Source organism: Oryctolagus cuniculus, chromosome 10 (genome assembly GCF_051225735.1).
Source record: "Oryctolagus cuniculus isolate XC-2025 breed Fujian yellow rabbit chromosome 10, ASM5122573v1, whole genome shotgun sequence".
Classification (NCBI taxonomy): Eukaryota; Metazoa; Chordata; class Mammalia; order Lagomorpha; family Leporidae; genus Oryctolagus; species Oryctolagus cuniculus.
In genome coordinates, this window is record NC_142876.1 from 59,692,049 (window position 1) to 59,703,755 (window position 11,707).

The 11,707-nt window shown below is 46.5% G+C and overlaps 1 long non-coding RNA gene across 1 annotated transcript; it reads right to left on the reverse strand.

Moving 5' to 3' along the window:
• Positions 1-782: 782 nt before the first annotated feature.
• LOC149123783 (uncharacterized) lies at positions 783-7,015 on the reverse strand. The gene is made up of 2 exons (XR_016214141.1): positions 4,445-7,015; positions 783-3,253 (listed from the first exon to the last, which is right to left on the reverse strand). It is a non-coding gene; the product is annotated as an uncharacterized LOC149123783 (long non-coding RNA).
• Positions 7,016-11,707: the final 4,692 nt, after the last annotated feature.

Below are 11,707 nucleotides of genomic sequence, written 5' to 3' on the forward strand. Positions count from 1 at the left end.
GACAGGATTCTCCTGGGGAGCATTCCTTGAGGGGACGGCTGGGACCACAGGCAAAGTAATCAGGGTATGGCCAAGACTTCCTACTGTAAGATACTGGGCTGCTTCCAAGGTGTGCTCCTGAGGCTTCCCTTCTAATGGAAGCTTTGTTCTTCCTGAGATTCCTCACACACACAGAGGCTCATTGCTAACTCCCCCTTCAAAGGAAGTTACCCTTAATCTTAGGGGGTAACAATATCAGAGCGCTGGGTTCAATTCCTGACTCTGGGCCCTGATCCCAGCTTCATGCTAATATGGACCCCGGGAGGCAGCGGTAATGGCACAAGGATTTGGGTTCCTGTTGCTTTTCCCAGCACACTAGCAAGGAGCTGGATCAGCAGTTAGGACTTGAACTTGCACTTATTTGGGATGTAGGTATTGCAGGCGGGGCCATAACCCACTGCACCTCAATGCCAGCCTCAAGTTTTATCAAAGTTTTCCAGAAGAACTAACATCAATTCTTAAATTATCCCAATGTACCAGAAGTCAGGAAACCCTTCCAAACTCATTCTGCAAGGTCAGCATTGCCCTGTAACCAAAACAAGATGCGGATACAACAAACTATAAATCAAATCCCTGAAGAATATAGATGCAAAAATTCTCAACAAAATACTAGCAAATCAAACCCAACAACACAGTAAAAAGATTATATAGCAGTATTAAGTCAGATTTATTCCAGGGAATACCAGAATGCATCAACATTTGCAAATTGGTAAATGTAATACATCACATCAAGGAATGAAGAGTTTTTTAAAAAACAAGATTTATTTATTTGTTTGAAAGAGTTACAGCGAGGCAGAGGCAGAGAGAGAGAGAGGTCTTCCATCTGCTGGTTCACTCCCCAGATGGCCACAATGGCCAGAAGTGCGCCAATCTGAAGCTAGGAGCCAGGAGCTTCTTCTGGGTCTCCCACGTGGATGCAGGGGCTCAAGTATTTGGACCATCTTCTACTGCTTTCCAAGGCCATAGCAGAGAGCTGGATCGGACGAGGAGCAGCTGGAATGCCAATAGGCTCTATATGGGATGTTGGCACTGCAGGTGGTGGCTTCACCTGCTATGCCACTGGAATGAAGACTTAAAATCATAGGATTATCTCAACAGATGCAAGAAAAGCATCCAGTAAAATTTAACAATTTTCATGATTAAAACTCTAAAAACATATATGTGTGTGTGTGTGTGTGTGTATATTATTTGTTTGAAAGAGTTACAGCGAGGCAGAGAGAGAGAGGTCTTCCATCCGCTAGTTCACTCCCCAATTGGTCGCAATGGCCAGAGCTGTGCCTATCCAAAGCCAGGAGCCAGGAGCTTCCTCCTGTTCTCCCACACGGATGCAAGGTCCCAAGGACTTGGGCCATCTTCTACTGTTTTCTCAGGCCATAGCAGAGAGCGGGATCGGAAGTGGAGCAGCCAGGACTAGAACCAGTGCCCATATGGGATGCCAGCACTGCAGGCGGTGGCTTTACCCGCTGTGCCACAGCACTGGCCCCAGGAATGTATTTCTATAAAATAAGGGCTATATAGGACAAATCCACAGTCTACATCATACTGAATAGGGAAAAGCTGAAACTATTTCCTCTAAGAAAGAAGAAAAGGATACCAAATTTCACCACTCTTATTCAATATTGGAGAAATGCAGCAATTGAAGAAATATTAGCCAAGGTGAGAATGATGCAGGCAGGCATACAGGATAAAATAGATCAGGTTTGTGAGCTAAAAGACCACGCCTTCACCATGCCCCTGTGTGACCTCATGCCCCTACCTGACCTCACCTTTGTGCCCACCAGCCAATCAGGTTAATTAACCACTCCCCTTTGGAAGTGGATCAAAAGCCTGGGACTTGGTGTGCACAGCCTTTTTCCTTTTCTTTGACCTTTTGAGACTCCACCTGTGCCTCCAGGGTGCATCTTGGCCTAAATGTTCCTCTATGTGGCTGGCTCCTGGTACTCTGTATGAACGCAGATTTATCTCTCTTTTAGATAGGGCCCTCACTCCTTTGCATTTCTCTCACTGCATAAAAAGCTTAAAAACCTATCATGCTGCCTCGTTCATTATGCCTGGTATTCAGAATTCTTCTCTGAATATTAAGCAAGAACCACACAGGCTTATTAATATTGAGAATTTATTAATAAGCACACAATGATATCATATGGCACCCCATATTCCGATATCAATAAGACAAGAGGAAGAAAATATCCACATAGTAAAGGAGGTAAAATTATCCCTATTTGTAGATAAAATTACCTTACGTATAGAAAAACCTGAAGACTGTACCAAGAAACTGCTAGAACTGATAAAAGGACTTCAGTAAAGTTCCAGATAGAAAAAGCAATAAATAAAAATCAGTAACTTGTAATATTTTGTACCTATAATGAAATTACTGAGAAAAAAAGCAATTCCATTCACAATAGCTATTAAAAAATAAAATACCTAGGAATGAATTTAACCAAGGAAATGAATAACTCTAAAATGAAAATTATGAAACACTGTTGAAAGGAACTTTAGAGGTAACAGATAAATGGAGACATTCCATGTTCATGGGTTGGAGAATTAATATTACTTAGACCTCCATGCTGAAGTAACACCTTGACAGGAAGGACTCCATTTTGGAGCACGTGAGACTCCATCTTGAGAAAGCAACCCCACCACCTGAAACTATGATCCTAAGCACTCAGATAATAGCAGTCCCCTACATCACCCTTGGCAAAGCATAGAAACCCCCTAGCATGATCACTCAAGCTTAAAAACAGATAGGCTACGCCTGAGTTAATGAGAAGATTGTAATTTGTCTATGTCCCACATATGATTTAGGCCAATACCGGGATTAATGTCAAGATTGTAATTGCAATTGTTAAGATTGTAACTGCTATTGTTAAGATTATAATTGATATTAGTTTCCCATCGGCTTTAGGTCAGCTTGACACCAGAAACCATGTATTCTCCCTGATCCTTGCAACCTTGTATTACCCTCCCGATTTTGTGGTTTTTGCCTTTATAACACTGTTGCTTTGGACTTCGGGATCGAACTTCTTTAGGGCACGAGCCCACTCTCCACCGCCGGCAATAAAGGACCATCAGATTTCATCAGTGTGTGGTGCGCCTCTGCGCTTGCTCAGGTGCAATAATGCCACTCAATGTGCTTCACAGATTCAATACAATGTTCATCAAAATGCTGATGGCACTCTTCATAAAACCAGAACGAACTCCTAAATTTGCAATCCTGGTTGAAAGAACAAAATTGGAGGCATTACAATACTTCACATCAAAACATGTTACAAAGTGATAAACGAAACAACACAGGATTGGCTTTAAAAAAAAAAAAAAAAGGCACATGGACCAGTGGAACAGAATAAAGAAACCGGAAATAAATCCGTTTATTTAGAGCCAACTTATTTTTTTGACATAGGTAGCGATACCACACAAGAGAGAAGGGAAAGTTGGGGCACTGAGAAAACTGGGTCTCCCATACGCAAAAGAAAGAAACTATCCCTTCATCTCTTCATATTCCCAAATCAGCTAAAGATGGATCAAAGACTTAAATGTAAAATCTGGAACAACGAAACTACTGGAAGAAAATATAGGAATATGCTTCAGGACATTGGTCTGGGCAAAATAGTTTTTTGGGTGTGAGCCCAAAAGCATAGATAACAAATGCAAAAAGAGACAATATCACATCAAGCTCAAAAGCTTCTGCATAGCAAACGATCAACAGGGCAGATCTCCGGAATGGGAGGCAATTTTTGCGAACTATTAATCTGAAACAGGATTAATTTATAGTGTATATAAAAAAACACCTCAACAGAAAAAATAAAAAGCCCAAAGAATCTGATTTTAAGATGGGAATGGAAAGAAGGCGGCGGGGCGCGAGCTGAGGTGCGGGCAGGGACACAGCTGGGGTCCCTGGGGTGCGGGGCGGAGTGACGCCCGCGCCGGCCGCTGGGGGCGGGGGAGGCACGGAACGGGAAACGGCCCGCGCGCCACAGCTGTGCGACGCGACTGCGCGAGCCGGGGAGGCGGGTGCCGAGCGCTGCTCCGCCCCCCTGCACGCACACCTCCAGCCTCCGCGTCGCACCGCCTCCCCCGCGGTCCTAGCGCCGCTCCGCTTCACGCGCCGCAAGCCCCGGGCGGTCTGCTGGAACCGCCGCACCTCTCTCCAGCACCCGCGCGCGGGGGTAGGGATGGGGGTGGGGGGCGGTTCTCGCCGCCAGCCTTTCCCTGGAGAATCTGCCGATGTGCCCTGCCCTAGGGGTGGGTGATTACCCAGGAGGAGCAGGAGACCAGCTTTTCGGACAATCGCCTCTGTTAGCCTCTGCGACCACCGGCGCATTTTGGCAAAGAAAGAATTTCAGACGCATGGAGGAAATTTTAAAAGAGGAACTTCTGTGGACTTGGATTGTCCCACGTAACTCACCAATAGTAATCACAAGGATGATCAAGTTCTAAGCTGCCATCCGGCAGTGAAGGCGCTGTCCCCCGAAGATGGAAAAGCAGGTGTTGGGAGAGCTGCTCGGGACTCGCGCCGGTTCCGACGGCTGCCCTGATCCTCACAGAAATGAAGCTGGGTCCTGTGGACCGCGCCTGCGGCTTTCTTCCCCGCCACCTGCGACCGTCTGACTCGCTGCCTTCCCTCGCACACGTCAGTTACGAGGACTTTTTCTCTACCCCGCGTCAGTATGCAGCCCGTCAGCAATGTCTGGGGAGATCTGATTGCAGGCTTTTGGAGAGATGGACCCAGGGGACCCTGATGTATGAAGCGCCCCTGAAACCCTATACACACCTAGTTCATACCCTCAAAATTTATCAGCGAATACAAAAAGTGCCTTACTTGAGAGCGAGCGCGTGGGCGTGCACGCGTGTATGTATGGAAATAAAATGGGAGAGCCATGCACCTGCAACTTTGAGCAAACAGCAGCGACGTTCTAGGAGCTGGAACCTTCAAATATAAAGGTTTCAACCCCTACTCCCTTGTTTTTGTGGGGAGAAGAGAGGGTGATTAGAACAGCCTTGGTTGGGAAGAAGGGAGTGAGTTTCTGTTCAATCTTTCCTAGTGGCCAAACTTTAAATTTGAAGACTCATATATTGACTTATTAAGCGACAGTGTTCTGAATGTGAGGGTGCTTTATCATCTTCAAAGCTGGGGAATGCCTACCTTCATACACCCGCCCGTTTCCTTGACTGCATTATCTTACTGTCCACAACGTGATCCAAGAGTGTTCTCAGATGTCCATAATCTGGTGTCTGAGTTGTGAAGATCTTTTGAAAAAGATTTTATTTATTTGAAAATCAGAGCTACACAGAGAGAAGAGAGCCAGAAAGAGAGAGGAGAGAGGGAGGGAGGGAGAGAGGGAGAGAGAGAGAAAGAGAGAGAGAAGTCTTCCATCCCACGGTTCACTCCCCAATTGGCCACAATGGCTGTAGCTGCATGGATCCGAAGCCAGGAGCCAGGAGCTTCTTCCTGGTCTCCCAGGCGGGTGCAGGGGCCCAAAGACTTGGGCCATCTTCCACTGCTTTCCCAGGCCATAGCAGAGTGCGGGATCTGAAGAGGAGCAGCCGGGACTCGAACTGACGTCCATATGAGATGCTGGCACTTCAGGCCAGGGCTTTAATCCGCTGCGTCACAGCGCTGACTCAGAAACACATTAAAACCTTTAAGTATTGAAATAGGCAGTCAAAAAAGATGAATAATTTGTAATGTTAAAAGTGAAGATAGAAAATTTCCTTTAAGGGGAAAGACAGTTTTGATTACCTTTTTGTTGATGCGTAGTCTATATAGTACCCAAAGTTGGCTTTAAAAATGTTTCCATTAACCGTTTTTCACTTAAAATAAACATTTGAGGGGAGTTAGCAAACAGCTCTTTTCTTTGAAAGTAACCTGTTTATATAATAACACCTAGCAATTTTATTCAGAAAATCTCAATGATGACTTCACATTAAAAAAAAAAAAAACTTAAAATAGGATTGAAACCTGTATGTGGAAGAAAATGTTACCAATGCCTGCAAAGATAATTGAATTTTTCATGTTCTTGTTTATGACAGAGGACAGCACTGGTTCTCTTGTTTTGGAAATGAATAAATGATTTCTTTTTTCCACCACTTTAATAAGTATTATATTTGTAAATGTAAATCTATCAATGTAAACATATATCTAATTAAGTAAGTAGCGGCAACCATTTTATGCAAGCACTGAATTAAGTTTTCTTATTACAAAAGGTGTTGGCTTGACTGAAGGTGGAGAGTTTCCAAGATATGGGACTTTTATTTTTATTTATTTATTTATTTATTTATTTATTTTTGACAGGCAGAGTGGATAGTGAGAGAGAGAGAGAAAGGTCTTCCTTTTGCCATTGGTTCACCCTCCAATGGCTGCCACGGCTGGCGCGCTGCAGCCGGCACACCGTGCTGATCCGAAGGCAGGAGCCAGGTGCTTCCCCTGGTCTCCCATGGGGTGCAGGGCCCAAGCACTTGGGCCATCCTCCACTGCACTCCCGGGCCACAGCAGAGAGCTGGCCTGGAAGAGGGGCAACTGGGACAGAATCCGGCACCCCGACCGGGACTAGAACCTGGTGTGCCGGAGCTGCTAGGTGGAGGATTAGCCTATTGAGCCACGGTGCCGGTCAACATCCATTTTATTGCAAACAACAGGATTTCATTTTTTTTTATAGCTGACTAGTCCTCCATAGTGTATATATACCATAATTTCTTTAACCAATCAACAGTGATGGATATCTCCATTGATTCCATATCTTAGCTATGGTGAATTGAGCTGCAATAAACATGGGAGTACAGTCTATTCTTTTATATGCTGATTTTATTTCATTTTCTTGATAGTTGTTTAATATTTCTCTCTCATTGGTGATCTTTGGTCAGAAGCCATTCTTTATATTTGATGCACTATTTTCAGAAAACTCTTATCTATGCATATATGATGAGTTTACTGAAATTGTGCATTTAGAATGTAGTAGTCTACATGTGAGTTCTCAGACATCTGGGAAAATAGCAAAGAAGACTGGATTTGGGAAGAATGATCTGGAATTGGTTGAATTCTATAATTAAAAAATAAATAATTCACCTGTGGATTACAGACCCTATTATGATTTTTAAAATATACTTGAAACAAAAGCAACTAAACTGAATGTTTTTATAAAAATTTATTTATTTGAAAGTCAGAGTTACACAGAGACAAGGAGAGAGAGGTCTTCCATCTGCTGGTTCACTTCCCAGATGGCCAGATGGCCGCAGTGGCCAGAGCTGCACCGATCTAGAGCCAGGAGCCAGGAGCTTCTTCCCGGTCTCCCATGTGGGTGCAGGAGCCCAAGGACTTGAGCCATCCTCCACTGTTTTCCATAGCAGAGAGCTGGATCGGAAGTGGAGCAACCGGGACTTGAACCGGCGCCCATATGGGTTGCTGGCATTGCAGGCAGCGGCTTTACCCATTATGCCATAGCGTCGGCCCCTCATGGTCTTTTTTATATTAGAAGAATGTTTTTTGTTGTCTTCTCTATAAAACATTTTTAAGTCAATTTATTGCAAAAAGTTTTGTGTGAAACTACAATGTACCTAAACTTTAATTAAGAATTTCTCATTTCTGTTTCCCTGGACTGTGATCCAACTTCTATTAATTTTTAAATTTGTGCTTAAGACTTAATTTATGCATTCTATAAACACGTTAGATATAAACGTCTCATAAACATTCTGGAATATGTGCAGCTTTAGTGAATCAAATTTAATGGGCCTAATCAAAGTGAAAGGATTTAATATTTGTCAAACTGGAATTAGTCAAATGAATTGGGATATAGTACAAGTTTCTAAGGTTTTAACATTTGAGTTTTTGTACTTTTATTTTCTACTTGCATTTTGTAACAGTGTAGACATCAAAGTAGGTCTGTAGCCCATGACCTGAATCTCTCATAGCCCTGGAAAGAGACCCTTAAAACAAGTTACTAAGGGCTCGGAATTCAGATTCACGCATTTCAGAATTTTCTCCTTATGGGCCCAACTGCTAGTACAATCTCTGCTACTTGAATGGTGTTGGTCATTCTACAGTGCCTGCTAAATCATCACACACTATGCGTCATCAAGGCTCTTTTTGCACGCCAAAAAACGTTGATAATTTTAGCAAGAGCTCTGTGTGTATTTATGTGTTTGGAGGATGTTGTCTTTAAATAGTTTCTTCTTGACACTCCCCATGATGAAAAAATTACCAAATTATACCTACTTTATGGATGGCAGCCTGGAGTATAGCAAGAGGTTGGAGGGTTGATTTCATTCCCAATTCTGGTTGTGCTTCTTAGAACTAATTGATTACTGTTAGAAAGTTTAAAAGCTGTTTTTAACTTGAGTAGAAAATTCTGACATATTGTGACTAAGACATAAGAATGCATATATCTGAGGGAAAGAAATTTTACTAATGAACGGTGCCAAATACACTGTGCATAACCATAATTTAATCTCTAAATATCTGCTAATTAGTTCCCTCCTTCTTTTTTTTTTTTTTTATTTTTTTGACAGGCAGAGTGGACAGTGAGAGAGAGAGACAGAGAGAAAGGTCTTCCTTTGCCGTTGGTTCACCCTCCAATGGCCGCCGCGGCCGGCGCGCTGCAGCCGGCGCACCGCGCTGATCCGATGGCAGGAGCCAGGAGCCAAGTGCTTTTCCTGGTCTCCCATGGGGTGCAGGGCCCAAGGATTGGGCCATCCTCCACTGCACTCCCTGGCCACAGCAGAGAGCTGGCCTGGAAGAGGGGCAACCGGGACAGAATCCGGCGCCCCGACCGGGACTAGAACCCGGTGTGCCGGCGCCGCTAGGCGGAGGATTAGCCTAGTGAGCCGCGGCGCCGGCCAGTTCCCTCCTTCTGTGTAATGGTACCATGCACAGAGTCCGTAAAAACCTTGTGATGTGCTGTAAACTTTGGCATCATGTACGTAATATGTGCAGTGAGTTTTTATTAGTAAGGAATCAAATTTATTGAATTTCATTATTGAAACAACATGTATGAACAAAAAATAATAGTAGTATATGCTTTTCATTTAAAAATGGGCAAATGGGTCTTAATGACATTTTTTGTTATTATTTGTTAATTTTTTATTTATTTGAAAGCCAGAGTGGTGAGGAGAGAGAGAGAGAGAGAGAGAGAGAGAGAGGTCTTCCATGTCGCTCCCCCTCTTCGTGGAGGAACGACACAGGACCCTGCGCTGTTCTTTCGTCTGCTCGGCCCTCCCCGGGTTTGCTGCTGGTTCTTCCCGGGTTGGCTACTATCCCTTCCACCTCCGTGGAAGGGCAGTTCCCCCTGGCCGCATTCCCCACTTCCGCAGGGGAGTGGCACACCGCCGGCCAGCTCTTCTCGGGGGCTGCACAGGTGTTCCTTCAGCTAGATGTTCCCCATAGATGTTCCCGGTGCATGCCGTCTCTCTCCTCCTTTATAGTCCTCTTCCGCCAATCCCAACTCGGCTGCCCACACGCCGAGTACGCTGCTCTCCAATCAGGAGCAAGTCCTACAGTTAATTGGTTGAACTGGAGGCAGCTGTGCGGAAGCTGTTTACTTCTCTCCCAGCGCCATATTGTGGGAGAGCAGATGCATAGAATAAGTCCTAATTCGAGTAACTTAGTCTAGTCCGGATTGCTCCCCACAGATCCCCCTTTCTTTTTATTTTTTTAGCGTTGATACACGCCTGTCTTCGGTGTCCCGCGGTACACACTCTGCTCTACTTGCTAGAGTTGCCACAGGCTCTTACAAGTCCTATCAGGCAAACCGAATCCGGGTCCTCTCTTCGCCATGTTGTGAGGAGGTTTTTAGGCGCTGATGCGTGCCTGTGTTCGGTGCCCTGCAGCGCATGCTCTGCTCTGCCTGCAGGGGACTTACAAGACCTATCAGGCAAACCGAATCCAAGCCTTCTCATTGCCTTATTGTGGGGGAGACTTATTAGTGTTGGTTCGTGCCTATCTTCGGTGACCTGCAGCTCATACTCTGGTCGAGCTTTGCTGGCGCTTACCGCCTTAAATCAGGCAGACCGAATCCAAGCCTCCTAATTGTTGCATTGTGGGGAAGCTTTACTGATGTTAATTCGTGCCTGTCTTCGGTGACCTGCGGCTAGCCGCCCAGGTGCTCATCGCCTCACTAATCGGGCAGACCGAATCCAAGCCTTCTAATTGGCATGTTGAGGGGAGGCCTTATTTTTCTCTATTTCTCTATCTCCGGGCATTCCTACCTCTCCCATTTCACTTCTATCTTCCAGCATTCCCATTTCTCTTTTACTTCACTTCCAAACTTCTGTTTCTCTTATCCCCGCAGCTTCCCGGCGCCCGCCCCGAGACTGCTTATCGGCGGCTTCCCGGCGCCTCGCCCCGCGGCAGCTTCACGGCTCTGCGCGGCTTCCCGGCGCCTCGCCCCGCCGGCGGGTTCCCGGCTCTGCGCCGCTTCAGCCCGCGCGCCTCTCTCATCTGCGCAACTTCCCGGCTTTGCGCGGCTCGGCTTAGCGCGCTCCGCGGTCTCCACGCTTAACCCTTTCGCGTCTGAACCACGGCCTACGCCAGCGTTCCCTATCTATTCACGCCCCGTGCTCTCTCTGCACGCGGCGGCTTCCGCGAGTAACACAGCGTAGCTTGCGTCTCCACCACTAGCATTCAATCCAAGTTCCCCGGGCTAGCCTGGCGAATTCAACCCAGCGTACGTCTCCGCCCCACGATTTGGCTTCCCGTCCTTTGCTCCCCGGGCTAATCAGACGGATCCCAACCTGGCTTGCGTCTCAGCTTCTGGTTTCAACTTTTCGCCCCCTATTCCCGGGCTAACTTGAGAACCCCAAAGTGGCTTTCGTGTCCGCCTTGGCCTGCCCCCCACGGCTTCAATTTCCCTAACATTTTTCTCTACCCGGTATGTTTCCCCAAGCTTTCCTCCAACGATATTCCTCCCTCATTTCTCCTGGCCTCTCCCCACAGTCCGCATCCGAGTCTGTTTGTTCTAGCTTTCACTTTCGCTTTCGACCTTAGAGATTTCTCCCAGCTTCCCCCCGTAGTCCGTATCCGAGTCTATGCCTAGGCTTTCAACAGCTTCCTCCGGCACCTCTTTCGTCCGGCTTTTCCCTAGGCTGTTTGCTAGTCTCTCTCTCCGGTATTTTCCCTAGGCTGTTTGCTAGTCTCTCTCTCCGATATTTTCCCAATTCTTCCCGTTTCTTCCCTCCTAAGTTTCATATCCGTCCTAGGTCTCCTATCCGAGCTAGGTTTCCTATCCGAGTCACGGCACCACTATGTCGCTCCCCCTCTTCGTGGAGGAGCAACACTAAGCCCTGCCTAGGCTTCATATCCGAGTCACGGCACCATTATGTCGCTCCCCCTCTTCGTGGAGGAACGACACAGGACCCTGCGCTGTTCTTTCGTCTGCTCGGCCCTCCCCGGGTTTGCTGCTGGTTCTTCCCGGGTTGGCTACTATCCCTTCCACCTCCGTGGAAGGGCAGTTCCCCCTGGCCGCATTCCCCACTTCCGCAGGGGAGCGGCACACCGCCGGCCAGCTCTTCTCGGGGGCTGCACAGGTGTTCCTTCAGCTAGATGTTCCCCATAGATGTTCCCGGTGCATACCGTCTCTCTCCTCCTTTATAGTCCTCTTCCGCCAATCCCAACTCGGCTGCCCACACGCCGAGTACGCTGCTCTCCAATCAGGAGCAAGTCCTACAGTTAATTGGTTGA